The sequence below is a fragment of the Callorhinus ursinus genome, unplaced genomic scaffold (assembly GCF_003265705.2).
Source record: "Callorhinus ursinus isolate GAN/ISIS: 27379988/994484 unplaced genomic scaffold, GSC_fseal_2.0 scaffold46, whole genome shotgun sequence".
NCBI lineage: Eukaryota > Metazoa > Chordata > Mammalia > Carnivora > Otariidae > Callorhinus > Callorhinus ursinus.
This window is the reverse complement of record NW_027397108.1, coordinates 10,537,085-10,553,399: the sequence shown is the minus strand read 5'-3', so window position 1 is coordinate 10,553,399 and position 16,315 is coordinate 10,537,085.

The following is a 16,315-nucleotide window of genomic DNA, read 5'->3' as shown; positions in this document are numbered from 1 at the left end:
AGATGGTGGGGTGGCAGTGGCCACTGCCCGCTGGGTCTGTGGCCGTGGGCAGCTAACCATCCTCTGTGGTGCTCTGTCGCTTTGCACCCGTGGGCCTCAGGTTTGTCTGTCTGTGATGGCGTGGCAGCCCCCACCCCACGGGGCTGGGAGGTGAAAGGGGGTGTGTTTTGGGCAATGAAAGAACTGACCTTTCAGTTTTAACTCATTATTGGAGAAAGGCTCTCCAGGTCTCCCCGAAATCTCTCAAAGGATCATTTGGCTATAAAGTCCCATTTCTGATTCAATGCAATCCCTATCACAATCCCAGCTGTCTTTTTTGCCAAAATTGCCAAGTTGATCCTAAATCTCATAGGGAAATGCAAGGGACCCAGAAGAGCGAAAACAATCTTGGAAAAGGGGGGCAATGCTGGAAGACTCAGTGCCCCAATTTCAAGACGAACTAAACGCCATGGTAGCCGTGACGGTGTGGGCAAGACGGGCGAATGGGATGGAATGGGGAGACAGAGGAAGACGCTCACATTTACAGTCAAGAGATTTTTGGTGAGGTGGCCTGGAGACTCAGTGGGGAGTGAGCAGGCTTTACAACCCAAGGTGCTGGGCCAACAAAGCTGGACCCCTACCTCACACCACACACAAAAATTAACAGAAGGGCCACTCAGATGAAAGCGTGAAACTCTTGGGGGAAAGCAGTAATAAATCTTGGTGGCCTTGAGTTAGGTGATGATTTCTTGGCTCTGACCCCAAAAGCACCAATGACAAAAGAAAAAAAAATAGATAAAAGGGACTTCATCAAAATAATACTTGTGTGCTGCAAATACTGTCACCAAGAATGTAAAAAGGCAACCCCCAGATTCTCTACCCGAGCAGGGACTCGGATCCAGAATATATAAAGAACTCTTATAAATCAAAGATAAAACGCAGAAAATCCAATGAAAAACTGGGCAAATGATCTCAGTAGACATTTCCCCAAAGAAGGTGTGCAAACGGCCAATCAGCACGTGGGAAGATGCTCAACATCACTAGTCCTGGGGAAAGGGAACCCGCGGGGAGACCCCAGCTCACACCCACCAGCACCGCTAGCAGTGAAGTGACAGAGATCAAGTGTGGATGGGACTCAGGGCAGTCGGAGCCCTTGTGTCGCGGGCCCGTGTGAAGGGAAGCCGCCCCCCCCGGAGGACAGCCTGACCGCTCCTCACGATGTCACTTCCGCTCCAAGGTGTGTGCCGCAGAGAACCGAAGACCCACATCCATGGAAACACTCGCACGTGAACGTGCACAGCGGCATGATTCACCAGAGCCGAAAAGCGGATGCACCCCAGACGTCCAGTGGCGCACGAAGGCGCAAACTCATCGCGATGCATCCGGACAAGGAGGTGTTTCGTGGCCTGCATGCGGTGCTGACTCGCGCCACAGCACGGAAGAGCAGGCTCGAACACACACTAACGGAACGCAGCCAGTCGCAAAGGCCACCTGCTATGGAGCCGCATTTCCGTAAAGGCTGAAGCCCACGGAATCCCCGAGCGCTGCGGAGGGTGCCGGGGCCGGGTGGGTGTGCCATGGGGCATGATCGCTAAAGGGTAGGGGGTGTCTTTCTGGAGTGATGGGAGCGTTCTGGAGTTCCACGTGCTGCTGGCTGGGCGGCTCCGTGAACACATGAAAACCCACTGACCTGTACATTCTTTTTTTTTTTTTTTAAGATTTTTTATTTATTTGACAGAGAGAGACACAGCGAGAGAGGGAACACAAGCAGGGGGAGTGGGAGAGGGAGAAGCAGTCCCCCCCGCGGAGCAGGGAGCCCGATGTGGGATTCGATCCCAGGACCCCGGGATCATGACCTGAGCCGAAGGCAGATGCTTAACGACTGAGCCACCCAGGCGCCCTGACCTGTACATTCTGAAAGGTTAATTTTATGGTGTGTGAATTCTATCGAAGTAAAGCCGTTTGAAAAAAATTTCACGTCTTCTCCCCTCTCCCTACTGTCTGGCTGCTGCGGGGACAGAGCAAAGATAGGAGCCAGAGTCCCCGAAAACCCGTTTCTGGAGCAAAGATCCTGATGTTGGCTGGGGTCCCGGGGTTGCCTCGTCTGCTTGGCCTGGAGGCCGGAGAGCGATGCTCATGCAAAGGCATCTCTCCACCAGGAGCAGGGCAGTTCTCAGATGTCATCAGCAACCTCTGGCAAGAGTGGATGACGCCTCCCGTTGGACCCGCACGCCATCCCGGGAGGTGGACGTGGCTCCTGAGAGGAGGTGCGGGATGTGACAAGCTCCCAGGGACAGGGACCCCGTGTCTGCCTGCAGGAGGCTTGCACTCTGGTTGGAGCAGGAGCGGGGGGAGAGGTCAGCCCATGGCAGATGGGAGCTGTGGTCCTGCTGGAGGCGTCCCCCCAGGAGGAGGGGGAGGAAGGGGCTGTGAGCCTGACGCCCAGAGATCCTTCCAACCGCGTGGAGCAGACATTTTCTTCCGAGGTGCCTCCAGGAAGCAGGTGCACCGTCCCGGCCGTGAGGCTTGGGGGAGCAGGGCAGCGGGGCTGCTACGGGCTGGTGCAGGGGGTCTGGACAGTGGGGCACACAGGGCTGGCAGAGACTGGGTTACAGGGGGCCCCCCCGCACACACAGTACTCCCAAAGGTGCAGAGCAGGAGAGCACGCACCTGCAAGGCCTCAGCTGCCCGCTCAGCAGAATTTGTGTGATGAAGCTTGTGGAAGGTGGTCAGTGTGCCCGGGGATGTGAATTTTTAAAAATTTTTAGTAAACTCTGCCATACATGGGGTTCAGATTCACGACCTTGAGATCAAGAATTGCAAGCTCGACCCATCCAGGCAACCTGAGGATGTGAATTTTTTCTTTAGGATTATTTATTAGAGAGAGAGAGATAGAGAGCGAGCGAGCATGAGCTGGGGGAGGAGCAGAGGGAGAAGCAGACTCTTCACTGAGCGTGGAACCTGACGCAGGGCTCCGTCCCTCGACCCCGAGATCATGACCTGAGTCAAAACCAAGTCAGACACTCAACCGACAGTGCCACCCAGGCGCCCCAAATTTTGACTTTACTTTGTTGTAATTCGCTTAAATGTAAGTAGCCACACGTGGCCGGTGGCAGCTCTGGACGGCTCTGACAAGGGGCCATGGACACTACGTTCTCCGACAGAACTTCAGGCTTTAAAATCGGGCCCCGGGCTCACAGGGATTAAAGTGTTGGCTTGATAGAGACCAAGGAAATAAGGAGACTCACCATTTACCCATCAGGTTGGAGTCCGGACAAACAATGTGGAGGCCGGCGGGCCACGCCATGCTAGGGACGGGGGGCTCGGGGCCCCGAACCCCTTCTCATACCACCTGCTCTGGGATGGCCGCTAAGCCTCCCCTTGGGGGCACCCTGTGGCAGCCGGCTCTGATCCAGGGCGCACTCAGACACCACGGAGCTGAACTGGGAGGGTGGAGTCTGGGCTCCGGGGAGTGGGCAGATGGGGGGCCCGAGGACACGCCAGGGCCCCCACCATCCACACAGAAAGCCTGAGCCCGGAAAGAGAAGAGTGGCCCAGTCCCTCCTGTCCTGATGTCTGTTCGTCTCACCCAGCAAGCATCTGTGAGCACCTTCTGTATGCACAGCCCTGACCCCGCGTCTCCCCCCCCCCCAGCCCCCCAGAAGGACAGTGACGCCTTCCCGACCGCAGAACCCAGGAGCATAAACAGCTGTGAGCGGAGGGAGGTGGCGGGACGCGCTCTCCTTGTCAGGGAAGAGAGCCGGAAGCCCGAGCGCCGGGAAGCCAGCAGGGTGGGCCACGCAGACTCAGCCAAGGGAAGCAACTGCTGAAAAAGATTTTTTAGGACATATGAAGCACCACATTTAAATATATTTGCTCTTAGAAAAACAAAAAAGGAATGACCTTTATCTTGAGAGACTCTGTCAGCCAGATTCAGAGATGAAATATTTTTACCATTAATACCGTCTGGGTGCGTACGTATCTGTTGTGCAAGGGCCTGAGGCCTACCCGGGCAGCAGCAAGGATAGCGGGTCAGATGGCACACGGCCAGACCTCTGTCCCACCCTTCCGACGCCTGCCCTGCTGTCGGTGACATCCTGGGTCTCCTGCCACCAGGAAGACTGGAACCCCTCCATGCTCTCCGTGGGCCCCGTGGGGAGAAACCACGTGTGAGCTGGGCTTGTCCACACCCCAGTGGAGGTTTCTCTGAGCCTCAGTTTCCCTGTCTTTAAAATGGGCACAATTGCTCCCTCATCACCTGCACTATTGTGAGGACAAGGGCCTGGAAGGAGCTGGGGAGCTTGGACTGTCACCCTGACGATAATCCCCCACCCGAGATGCTGAGCCCTGAGCAAGGCCTGGAGGGGTTGGAGGGGCAGGGGGGAGACCCATTTCCCATCGACCTTTCCTTGCCAGGGACGCCTGAGGGGATGCCACACTGACCGGAAGCCGGCCCCCCAAGAGGTTCCTCCGATGGCTCCTGGGATTCCTGACCCCCAGACCCTCCACACGCTGCACGCAGATGCATTCTGGAAGAATGACCAGCCTGGACATGGGCAATGCCTGTGTCCCCCACCCCAACTGAGTCTCTCGTGCGAGGCATGCTCCCCATGGCTCTGTTCCAGTGAGCGCTCTTGGGATCACTGTGGAGGCTGCCACGGGCTGGGACTTTATAAGGCAGGCCACAGAAGACTTGTCTGTGAACTGTTCCCAAGGACGCCAGCCCTCCCTGCCATGGGCACATCCAACCGGGGCCAAGTGCCAAAGCGCCTGTGGGTGCAAGGCCCTGCGGTGCCCTCGAGTGCTGTCGAGATTCACTGAAGGACGTGCACCCTCTGCCCTGAGTGGGTTCCCTCAACCGAAGAAGAGAAGGCCTTGTGTCTGAAATGCCTAAGGCCAAGGCCGGTGAGACGACAGGCTTGTGCGGGCACCTGGCTCTGAGCTTGGGTCCAGCCACGGACACCTCCGCCCACCGTCTCTGTAGGCAGTGGACGTGCATCCAGGAGGATCGGCAGCCTTGTGGAAATCAAAGAGGCCTCAGGGCCGAGGGAGGTCATCCGGCCGCAGAGGGGAGACAGTCCAGTTCTTTTCCCAGGTCAAACAACACAGGGCTAACGGAGCTCCAAATAGAGCTTCCTGGGTGGGTCCTGGGCAGCAGAGGGCCCCTCTGAGAATGCAGTGGGGACACCTGTCTCCGCGAGCCAGGAGGGGAGGCCCGAGGTGTCACAGTCGCGTCGGGCGCGTGGAGGGCCCACCCCTGGAGGAAGCCCCCCGTGGGCAGCTGATGCTCAGGGAGTAGAAGCCACGGTCCAGACGCCCTCCCTCAAAGCCGAGGGCGTGAGGTTGGGGCTGTGGGAGAGCCCGAGGTTCCCCATGCTGGGCACTGTGGCCGGGCTGGTGGTGGGGCAGAGGACGGTCAAGTCCTGTTTACAGGTATGGTTTTAAACGACTTGGACCTTTTACACATCTGAAGCCACGGAGAAGGGTCTGCTTTCTGGGCGGCAGGGCCCGTGTACCCCCAGTGCCCCGAGCTCACCCCCCTCCCTCTCCTTCCACCTGCTCAGAGCAGGACCTCGCTCCCGGGTGCTAAGCTGAAGGAGAGGTGCAGGCGGGAGGTCAGGGGCGACCTCGTCCGACAGCTTCGGCTCCAGCTTGCTGCGTGCTGTGGGAGGGGCACAGGGCCCAAGGCAGGCCCGAGACCCCAGGGCCACGCGTGAGGCACACAGGAACACGCTCAGGAGAAGCCACGGGAATAGTGGGTGTGGACGGCAGGAGGGGCAGTCACGTGGGGGCCGTCACCCCCGCCAGGTGCCTGCTAAGCCCTGAGGCGTCTTGATGGCGCCTGCAAGTGCCCCGTGTGCCCGCAGACCGTCGGCAAGACCAGGGTCCCGCCCACCAGCCGCCAGCACCTGGCGCAGCCCTGTCGCCGGCCCCTCCTTGGCCAGCTGGCCTGCAAGCGCACTGAGCGCAGGGTTCCTCGGAGTACGGTCCCCACGCATGGGAGGGCGTCTGGGGGCGGGGGCCGCCGTGGGCCCGAGCCAGACAGGCGGCTGTTTACTGAGAATCAGTTTGGAGACACCCTGGCTCCACAGCACTGTTTTCGTGTCTAACCCAACCGGCACCAAATGCCCCCCGTCTGAACGGCGGCACGGCCGAGCTGCATCACAGCTGATGTCCTGCCCCCACCCCACGCAGCTGCGGCCCACCCGCGCCCCTGGGCCCTGGGAGCAGCCAGCAGATGGCCTGCTCTGGCCTTAGGGCTGCGGCAACACATCAGGGTCCTGCAGCCCGAGGAAGGGAGGTTGTAAAGGTACCGCCAGACGGGGCCACTTCCTGCCCTCGAGAGGCAATATCCTCTGCAGAGCAGAGCCCGAGGTGAGGCTTAGCAAACCCAGGCTGACTGGATGCGGGACGCGGGGCACGCCAGACGTAATCTGTGCAGCGACAGCAGACTCCGTATCTGCGGCCGGGTCCTGCGTGCCGGGAGTACAGGAGGTCACGGCCACGTCTGCACCAGCTCTCTCCTGGAGAAATGTGTCTCTTGGCACAAGCCCTCCCAGCGCACGGAGTGCAGTGACAGACAAGGTGGACCGCCAGCCCTTGTCTGGGCCCCTCCCTTTGTGCGTCTGTTGTGTGTGCCCGGGGCACAGAGGAGGCTGCACCGCAGGCGGAGGCTCTCGGGTGGCAACTCGATTCACAGCCCACAAGCGACTGTGCCGTCACAGCCGACCCGTTAGCAGAGGGGCATCTAAAGCCAGGGGCATCCTCCATGGACCTCAGCCCTGCTGATCCCGGGGCCGAGGGGCTCTCGCTGTCCCTGTGTCCGGGATGACCCCACCAGCTTGGGTTGTGCTTGATGGGAAATTGTTCTTCAGTGATTACAAGGACCCGCTGTTTACCCTTAAAACATAGGGCCGCCCTGCCCCCGTCTTCTCTGTGATGCCCCCAGTGTCAGGAGATCTGCGTAAGTGACCTTTGGTGTACATTTACTCATTTACCTCCTCCCTTGCTCTTTCCCTGGATAGACAGGTATTTATTAAGGACTGGTCTGTAGAGATGGCTAAGGCCCAGGTTAAGGGGCTTCTGGTCCTTCGAGAGGAAGGTGTTTATTTTTAGCCCCTGGACCCCAAGAGGCCCTGGGGAAGGGAGTCAGGTCACCAGGAAAGGCTTTGTGGGTGGGTGACCTCTTCCTTCAAAGAACATGCTGTCCAGTAATGCAAGTTTGTGTGTCTTGTCTGTGTCCTTGACTGGATTGGCAGTTCTGGAGGCAGGGGTCACAGACCAGCACAGTGCTGGGCAAAAAGCATTTGATGGGCATTGAATGACTGGGTTTGCAGTATGGCACCAAAGACCAAGCTTACACTCCCTAACCATAGGGGAAGCAGGGAGATAGCACTAGGCAAGTATTTGTAGAAGGAAGAAGGGACAGAAGGGAGGCTCCATCCAACAACTCATCCATCCATCTATCCACCCATCAACATAACCATCTATCCATCCCTCCACCCACACACCCAGCCATGTATCCACTCATCCATCCATCCATCCATCTATCAATTGATCAATACATCATTCCATCCACACATCCATCCATCCATCCGTCTGTCCATCCATCCATCCAACCATCCATCTGCCCATCCATCCGTCCATCCGACCATCCATCTGCCCATCCATCCGTCCATCCACCCAAACATCCATACATATATTAATACATCTACCCATTGACCCACCCACCAATCCACCAGTTTGATCTATCAGTTGCTGATCAATCTGTCAATCAATCCCCCATCCATCGACCCATCCACAGGCCTCAGTCAATCCAGGAGAATGGAAGGGAAGTGGGATTCATGTTTCTGGCTGCTAATAGGGCCCCTGCCATTGATCTTATCATTCTGTATGAAGGATGAGGACCCTGGGCTGGAACTGTCCGGATTGCTCTTCAGAAGGCCTGTCTAGTGGACCAGAGAATTCAAGTTCAGCTAAGTTTGAATGCAGTCAAATTTCACTAGAAAAACATGTTTTCTAACAGGCTGGAGGTGCTGATATACAGGCCAAGAGACATGGCCTAGGGTCGTGACCAGAGAGCCCTGTACACTTGCCGGACACCGTGTGGCCAGTCTGTGGAGAAGCGCACTCGGTAGCGGGTCTGGCCTCTCAAGCAGGGGCACCGAGGTCCAAGGGCTGCCGCCTGCCCGCACATCAACCTGCACATCCAGCATACCGTTCCCTTCTGTCCCTGCCTTCCCTCGGGTGTGATGCAGGGTCCGGCCCTTCACCGTTGCTTGCCCGCCGCGCTTTCCAGGGAGGCGCTCCAGACCTCCCACTGTAGCCCCGGGAGGCGGTTCGATCAGCCCCTTGCGCCGAGGGGAGAGCGGAGGCCCAGAGAGGCTGCTTCTCGTTCTGGGATTCATGCAGGGACGCCTGCTCAGGCCTCACCGCCTGGTACCCGACCTGCTGTTACTTCATTCACTCTCTCCCTCACTCATTCCCAGACGGGGCCTGAAAACCCATGGGGTACCGAGCCCTGTGCGAGATCAGGGCGCCCCTGGAGGCTTAGCCTGGGGGTGGGGGTGGGGGTGGCAGTGGCCAGACAGGAACCCGTCTCTCCGTGCACCCTGGAGTGTTTACGTTTTCACCATTTATTACAGTGAAGTCATACACGAAAGGATAGAGCCCTAAAATGTTTAAGAATCCCTCAGGAAGAGAAGGACTCAGTCTTGCATGTGCTGCAGTTCAGGGCTTTGAACTGAACCTCACTAGCTCCCTGTGTGAGGCCGAGCACAGCCCCAAAACATCACGGCCCTGCTGCAGCCCTGGGGTGACAGGTCAAGGGAGGGGCATCGCCTGCCGTGCAGGGACATCTTCCAACATCCACCCCTTTTCTGCAAAAAAAATGTATTTTATCCCCCCTTGTGGGCACAGTTCAAGAGGAAGTGGGACATAGCCAAGAGACAAAGTGAGATCAAGAGCACAGGAAATTTTGCCTTTCATCTGAAAACTCATCAGCTGCGGAGGAAATGCGAAGCTGAGGCTCAGAGCGCATATGAATTCCTGCCGTTGAGAAGGAGCCCGTGGCCGCGGTCCCCGTCACGGGAAAGGCCTCATCTCTCTGGGCACCCCGCCGACGGCCATCTCGTGTCCACCGTGGCCGTCTGAGCTCCAGGGGAGCACCTGGAGGCTGTGACCTGGGAACACACGGTCCCCGGACAGGGGGCTGCCCCCATCCCACATTCTGAGGCGTCCCAGGCTCCAGGCACTCAGGAATGCCCACGGCCTTCAACGACAGAGTGAGTTTTCTTGGCCAGAGAAAGCGGTTTCCCAGTAGGCGATGTTGCAAGGGATCCCCCACCCCTGCACCATATACAGCACGCAACCCGCGTGTGATTTGGAAGGCTGCGTTTTTGGTCCACAGAGCCTGACGTGAAGTCTGCCGGCTTGGGCACTTCTAGCGTCTGTTATCAGGATCCCAAGGCGCACGGACTGAGGGAGAGCTGGGCACGTGCCGGCCCGCACGTGCCTCTCTTCGGAGTCTGACAGCTACAGCAAGGCCCCAGCACCATGACTCTTTCAGGCCAGGCTCTTGTCTCTGCCTCGGTTTCTTCACTTATAAAGGACTAAAGCAATACCGGTCCCTTTGTGTCTCTGTCACCTATGGAGACTAAGGCTCCTCGGACGGTAGTCCCTGCCCCAGGAGGAACAGGGAGCAGGAAGTCAGGACACCTGGGCTGGGTCCTCGCTGGACAGTCTCTGGGTCTCCATCTCTCCCTTATATGACAGGGGGTTATGTGGGGTGGCATCAAGGGTCTCTCCTAGCTCCAGTATTCGAGGATTCTCCTTGATGGCAGGCTTGTTTTTGAATCATTGTGGAGTCCTCCAACATACATAATAGTTGCTCAAGAAACGTGTGCTGAATTCATGAATAAATACGAGTGTATGTGCCAAAGGAGTAATGCAGATAGTAAGTATTGTAAGGGTTACAAGAAAGAAGCAATGGCTTGGGACTGGCGAGGCTGGGAAGGCTTCCTGGAGGAGGTGGTAGTTGAATTTAACCTCTAGACTGATAAAGTTTGGATGGGTGTAGGGGGAGGAGATAATGTCCTAGGCAAGAGAAGTGGAGTGAACAAAGGCGCACATGATGAGTCAAACACGTCCAGCCTGGTGGACCTGAGCGACAGAGCAGAATAAACACGTTTGAAGACAGGCCCCTTCTGCTCAGGAGGCTACTGGGGGCATGCTCCAGGAACAGAAGCGGGTAAAGCAAAGTGAATGATGGATCTCGGAAGCAGGGGATCCAACGGCCGAGCAAGGTGGGGACCCACCCTGGGAAGATGGGGGGATGAGGCTCCCAGAGCATCACCCGGGCACCGGGCACAGAGGACAGCCTGTCAAGGCTGGTGCAGCAGAGAGCTCCAGAAGAGACTTCTTCATGGGGATGAGATGGAACATGGTCTGAGGTGTTTGAGGGTGTTGAGAGGGGACCCCGACGAATGGGAGGGAGCTGGGTTTGAGTTAGTGATCAGTGCACAGGAAAGCAAGCCAGCCAACCCCAACCAACCAACACAAACCCAAGACACGCATAACACAGGGTGTAATAAAGACCAGGAAAGACCCGACCAAGCACGGCCACGAATCGTGGCTGCGTGAGCATCAGGACATCAGCAGTGCCGTGGACCTCACCGGGGGCTGCATGAGGGTGGAGATCGAACACACGGTGTCTAAATCGGAACTTCAAGAGGTAGCAATCCACGGACATTCCCAGTAATACGGTGACAAAGACCACGAGAATCAGCTCCACGAACTGAGCGTAATTACGTGAGGACGGGAAATGGTGCTGGGGGAGGGGACATGATTTCTCATCCGAGCCTTACAGAGCTCTTTCCTGGCCTAAATGACGGTGTTTATAATTGCAGCAAAAGGTGAACTAAATAAAAGGTGGGATTTGCCACCATTTCGTTAAAGAACAGAGGAGGGTTTTCCCCAGCCGGTGCCGCTGCGTGGCGCCTGGAGCCAGGGCTGCCCCCTGGTGGGTGTGGACAGTGGTGCAGCCCCTTGGAAGTGCGGGTGTGGCTGGTGCAGTTGTGCACACACGTCCTCTGCACGCAGCCTCCACGAGCACGCCGGCGCCTGGACACGCCCTTGCACGGTGGGGGCTCAGGGTGTGCCTAGCGGCTTTGCCGACAATGGTGACACGCTGGGAGCTCCCTCGTGTCCACGGGTGGGAGGATGGGGTCAACAGAACTGTGGTTCATGCAACGGAACAGCACACAGCCTCACCGCAGAAACAACATTCAGCGCGATGAAGCGAGGCACGGGACGAGACACCCCCTGGATGACACTGTGCTAGTACCCTGCAGCAAGGACGTGGGGCTCCGGGACACTGTCTGCTGGCAAATCCAAAGAAAGCAAGAGAATAGGAAAAGCATTAGGAGTGAGGCTACCTCCGGGGGCAAAGCTGGGGGTGGGCAAGTCCCAAGGAGCCACGATGGGCTGGTGGTGGCTGTGTCTTGGCAGGGGGAGGGGGTGCTGGTGGGCACAAAGCTCTCCTGGCTTTGCGTGTATTCCCCTGAATACGGCAAACACACCATAACAGGATGGGCAAAGGACAGGCAGGCCACGGGCCTTCTGGCAGCCTGTGCCATGGGCCATATTGGGGGCACTGGGGGCAGCATGGGGGGCGTGAGGGCATTTCCTCATTCCTTCTCGAGATCAGAGCAGCTCACCTGGGCGTCGGGCGAGAGATGCCACGTCCTCGGTGCAGACACGGCATCCCCTCCCACACCTGCTCGAGACAAAGCGCCGGTAGGGGCCCAGGCCAGGTGTGGGGGGACAGCCGTCTGCAGCCCCCAGGTGCCCAGCAGCCCAGGGAAGTAGCGGGGGCTGGTTCCTGGGGGAGATTTCAGCAAACACGTAGGTGGAGAAACCACCTGGGGGTTGAGACCACCGATAACATCAGATTTTGGGAACCAGGACCACGGTCTGGGACTCAAGGAGCACATCCATTGTGCCACGCAGGGAAGCACCCACAGAATCCTCGGTCCTAACCTGTAAAGGGTTCTGTGAGGAAGGACAGGGGAGCATCTGGGGACCTGTGGCTTGCAGGAGTTCACCCATGTTAGGGCGGACAGGACGAGAGAAACCCCCGAGGACCAAAGGCATGGCCATGGCAGAAGAATCACATCCCCGGCTGACTGACCGGGACTGCCAGGTGTTAATGCAGGTAGATAGTTCCGACATAGAAAGGAAATGCTGGTATCCCAGAATGCACGTTCCCTGCGGGCCGAGCTAGCGACATGGGGCGCAAGGCCTGACTGAGTCAGCAGGAGCCTCTGCACCTGTCAGATCAGGTGTCTGCCTCAGACACACCTGCGGCCCTGCCCGTCTTGTGGCTGCAGGCCCCCCCCACACTCAGCACCCCCCACATGAGGAGCAGGTGCCCGGCCTCGGCTTCGACCACAGGAGTGGTTCAGGGATGGGCACCTGGCCCTTGCCCCCAGCCCTGGGTGGTGGTGACTCATGGGAGCCCCAGCAAAGCTCAGGGGCAGGTCAGGGGGAACCACACCCTGAATGCATTGTTTGGCCTCCGAGTCAGAAATGCTGAAGGAATGGCGTGGCAGATCCACAGATTTACCACCACAGCCCACGTTGCCCGTCATAAGGTTGTCTGCCTCACCACCCCTCTATCTGCCTGTCGATCCTTCTTAGTCTGGTACATTTCAAAGGAAAGGGCAGACAGCCATACGCACCCTCCCCAAACGCTCCGGCACTCGGGACATTAACTAGAGTTCAGTATCTGCTTAGGGCTTCCTTTTAGGGGAAATTCACCCGTGATGAGGTGCACACACTGTAAGTATACCAGTCAGTGGGTCTGAGAAAGGCGCCTGGTGTGGATCAAACCCTGCCGGGATGGGGATGGCTTCCGGCGCTCAGAACGGGGCCCGTGCCCCCTCAGTCCCTCACATAGCCAGCCACTCGCACACCACTCAGCGTTCGCTCCAATAAATGTCAAAGGCTAACAGACCATTTGTGCAGCCGCGTCCCGAATCCTTAGAAACGAGAAGATGGGTCGGCAAGTCTCCCACATGACATGCTGGCCACGGTCCTGATGGAATCACACGGGCCCTGCTTGCGCCCTTTAAGCTAAATGTCAAGGTCTTTGGATCCTGCCTGCCTGCCCACAAGTAGCGCATCCCGGGTCACCCCGCGGCCCCTCGAAAACTTTTCTGGGATGGGGTTTCACAGATGCAGGAAACAGTTGCTGCATCCCCCTGGGGGCCCCAAGATGTGGCTGCAGCAGGGATCCCACTGTCGTGGGCAGGAAACCTTACACGTTTACGGTCAGGCGCTTTCTCCTGTGCTTTGCCTCTGCCACATGCAGCCACGTAGACCAGCTTGCCAAGGAGGGTCTCGGGTCAGAAGCTGGCGTCTGGCCACGCCCCCACCTCTTACAGGGGCTCGATTTTCCCACAGCGTCTTCAGCAGGGTGGACCTCAGGACATGACTCCCTTCCCAAGGGAAACTGAAAGCTGGGGGCCAAGGGCCAAGGGTGCGACAGGCAACACTGACAGGCTCCTCCCGCCTCTGCCCAGAGATGACCCTGGGGCTTCTCGACAGAGCACCAGAGGACTGCACCCCGCATTCAGGTCCAGCTTCTGATGTGACCCCCCCTGGCTCAGCCTGGGGTACAGGGTAAAAAAGCAGACCCAGAGTCACTATTTCTAACCCATGTCTATTGTCCACAACACTCACCCAGCCCTGCCTTCCGCCCCCTGCGTACAAGCCAGCATGGCCTCCGCTCCATTCCCATCAGTCACCTTGGGCCTGGAGGATGACCATTTCTCACCCTCAGTGCATTCTGAGACCCACTCAAATGTCTGGTCACACCTCTTAGTCCATGACCACCCCAAAGTGTGCACTGACGTCAGCTCCACACTGACCGCATGCCGACATCCACACAGACTAAGCCACGGACCCGTATCAGCTCCAAACTGACTGCTTGCTGACGTCCACACAGTCAAACCCACGGAAGCATGTCAACTCCACACCGACCACTCGCCGACGTCCACACAGACTAACCCACGGACCCGCGTCAGCTCCACACAGACCGCTTGCCGACTTCCACAAAGACTAACCCATGGACCCACATCAGCTCCACACCAACCGCTCGCTAACATCCACAAAGACTAACCCACGGACCCACGTCAGCTCCACACCGACCGCTCGCTGACATCCACAAAGACTAACCCACGGACCTGCGTCAGCTCCACACCAACCGCATGCTCACGTCCACACAGACTAACCCACGAACCTGGGTCAGCTCCACACCGACCGCTCGCTGACATCCACAAAGACTAACCCACGGACCTGCGTCAGTTCCACACCAACCGCATGCTCACATCCACACAGACTAACCCACGGACCTGCGTCAGCTCCACACACACTAACCCATGGACCCGCATCAGCTCCACACCGACCATGTGCTGACGTCCACACAGACTAACCCACGGACCCGCGTCAGCTCCACACACACTAACCTATGGACCCACATCAGCTCCACACAGACCACGTGCTGATGTCCACACAGACTAACCCATGGAACCACATCAGCTCCACACTGACCACCTGCCGACGTCCACAAAGACTAACCCATGGACCCACGTCAGCTCCACACTGACCATGAGCCAACGCTGGTACAGCTCTCACCGTGCACAGTATAACAACAAGTGTCAGTAAAATAAGCAGGATGTGGCACCAAATCAAATTGCAGAGCAGAGGCCACTCCTTACCTTTGTGATCCCTGGTCACAGCTGCGACTTCCACGGGTCACTGTCCACACAGCTGTCTCTCAGCCACCAGCAGACTCTGTGGATTAGAAGCGAGTGTTTAGATGGAAAACCCCATGCAGCAGCACCAGGGCCTGCCAGCCTCCGAGCCACCACACTCCAGGCTCAGGTGCAGAGGGACAAGGCTCTGCTGGACGGCTCTCCCCACGGGTCACCCTCCCTGTGCCCACCCCAGCTCCAGGTCGACGACCCAGCAGTGTTCGCGTTTCCCTCCACAGTGCCACTGTCACCTGCAGACACCCGTGGGCAGAAGTGTTGCCTGCAGGCACAGCTTGATCAGGCTGCTCTGGGCCTTCCTTTTTTTTCTCACCCAAGTACTTGGGTAGAAATCTAATGAGTTCTGTGGTCACTCATGGCATCCCCGGGAGGAGGGGTGTCCCTGTCTGCCCCCTCACCACGGGCATCTGCTCGCTGCCATGTGTGGGCCCCCTGTCCCGGGGGGGGGGCTCCTCTGCAGGCTTCTGTGAGTGGACCCTCATCCATGTTGGTCTCTGCTGGTGGCCAGCCCCCACGTCTCCTTCCTCCAGGACTCTGTGTCTCATGCCAGACCTCCCGCCAGCAGCTGTGCTCTAGGCACCTCCCAGGGTCTCCCCCGACCCACCCGGTTGGTCCTCTGTTAGCTTGTTCATCCTCTTTTCTTGCCGGACAGCCAGGCAGTGAAAGTGGCAAGAACCTGGATGCCAGCCAGACACTTGGTCCCCGTCCACAGTCCCAGGAGGCTTCAAGGAGGGAGAGGATCAACACTGAGACAAATACCTATTTGGAACCCGCCCGGAAATCAGAGTCAAGAGCCCGTGTTCCGTCCCAGCCTCTGGGCGGGCTTCCAGCGAGCTGGCTCTCACCCGCCTTTCGGAGCCTCTGGCTGCCCGCTTAGGACGCCAACACAAGGCTCGTGCTGGCCTCCCTCCCAGGATGGCCACCGGGGGAAGGATGCTGCGGGGGCTTGAGAAGCTCTGCCGCGGCGGCTCTGGGAGGTCCCCAGCCCTGGCTGCAGGTGCGTCGCGAGACGCTGTCCCCCTCCTGCATCCTCCCCAGCCCCTGTGTGCGGACAGACTCCCTCTGATCCGAAGTGGCCCCGGAGACTCGGTCCGGGCTTGGTCTTCAGGCCTCAGCCACATCCTCACAAAACGGGCGGGTCTATCTTCCCCGGGTACTCGCGGCTCCCTCCACCCTCAGTTTGATCTAGAATCACTCGACCATCAGCAAAACAGAAAAAATAGCCGCTTTTGGAGCCCGAATACAGCACGGGCTCCCAACTCATCTGCTGCCTAATTCAGAGTCCCCAGGCCGCCGTGGCCTGTGGGGACATCCGGGCCCCGTCACACCAGGGCCCAGACCTCAGGGAGGGCACGCAGCTCTTGGAGACCCCCTGCCTCACTCTTCCCTTTAACTCTCTCCATTGGAGGGCGCTGGCGCGCGTGCGTGTGCGTGCGTGCGTGCGCGCGTGCGTGCGTGCGTGCGTCTGTAAACAGCCTGGCTGTTTGCACGGGGCCTGGAGG